The following is a 1692-nucleotide window of genomic DNA, read 5'->3' on the forward strand; positions in this document are numbered from 1 at the left end:
CATAGAATATGAATATAGCAAGGGTTGCTGCCAAGGTTCATAAATATTTATGGGATAAATATTGGATTGACCCGCCCTCAATTTTACTACATGGAATCCTTGTGATTTGTGATCATAAGTAAATTTGAGTAAAGGAGAACATCATAGTATCCTCCTACCTGAGATACATATTGGGTCTTGATATTCATCGACTATTATACTTTGACTTAGTTCTTCGCTGCTCTGAAACATGTCAGTACATAAGGCTGAGCTCAAGTGTAGTACAAGGTGATAGTGAGAGACGTATGTAGTCAATAGGGGATTTGTCCCTCTTATTCGTTGAGAGTGAGATGTCTAAGGCCTGCTAAGTTAAATCAACAAAGAATGATCATTCTGTGTCTTTGGATTTGACATGACATCCGTGGCAAAAGGATAAATGATAGATTCACCTAAATCATTTCAAGTAAGGGACTTGAAGGGGATGATGTTATTGAATGGCACTTCGTCATACGACTTAGGGGTAGTAAACCGTTTTTAGGCGGTATTTGCTATTTGCATCAATCTTCTATGTATCTTGTGCAAGTGGGAGATTGTAGGAATCGGTCTGCTCAAGACACATATTAGAGTTTATGTGGCTAGTACGTTATGATCCAAGTCACGTCATACCCAATAACAAGCTAGACAAACACCATAATATTTATTGTAGATATGATCTAACAAGTAAATATTAGCACTCATGATATTTAGAAAATGGGTTTCTAAATATTCGCACTTGAGGAATCGACAAATTATATGGATAATTTATTTAGAGAGATTATCTTATGATATTATTTAAGTTGGTTAAATTATATATATATGACAATGGTTGTGGTATTTTGCATAAAACTTATGGCATGTTAAAAGTGTTAAATGTCACAAAGTTTAAATAGACCTGTGACTAATACATAGAGTATTAGTCCTGTGAACTAATACATGGAGTATTAGTCCTGCGACTGGTATGTGGAATATTAGTCCTAAGACTAGTACATGGAGTATTAGTCTGGTTCAAAGAGGAAAGAGAAAATAATTTCTGGTAGGACCAGCCCACTTTTTTAAAATCCATTTTCTGGTGGGGGGGGGATTCCCACCCTTTTATTTAAAATCCATTTTCTCTTATTAATACTTCTTGGGACAACAAACACAACACCTAACCACATTACATGTAAAAAGCTCTCTACTACCTCTCTCTCTCTCTCTCTCTCTCTCTCTTTGATTTCGGTTCAAGGAAGAAGAAAACACAAGAGGTTTTATCTTTCAAGTGCAAGAGTGATTAAATCCTAGCAAGCAAGGTGTTTGTTGAAGGCTTGGAGGGTATACAAGCTTGAGGCTCTTTTCCATTGAAGGCTAGCCATTCAAACCGTCATCTCCTTCATCTTCTTGCCTCTTGAAAGGTTGTATTACATAAACCCCCTATGGTTGATTATTTTGGTATGCATGTAATTCGTATATGGATCCGGGGCTTGGGTTTTACATATAAAACGGGTTTTATATCAATCAATATAACAAGATTTAAAACTTTTAATCCGCTGCGTTTTTCATATAAATGGGTTTATATGGCTTTGATAATCTTGTTAAAACCCAACAAGATTTGACATGATATGACTTAAGAGAGATTGGAATCTTCTCAGCACTCCTGAGAAATGGCTAAGTATGGATATCGAGCACACTTGGACA

The sequence above is a fragment of the Bidens hawaiensis genome, unplaced genomic scaffold (genome assembly GCF_021521415.1).
Source record: "Bidens hawaiensis isolate Kalapana, Puna unplaced genomic scaffold, B.hawaiensis_p1.1 tig00043995_1, whole genome shotgun sequence".
NCBI lineage: Eukaryota > Viridiplantae > Streptophyta > Magnoliopsida > Asterales > Asteraceae > Bidens > Bidens hawaiensis.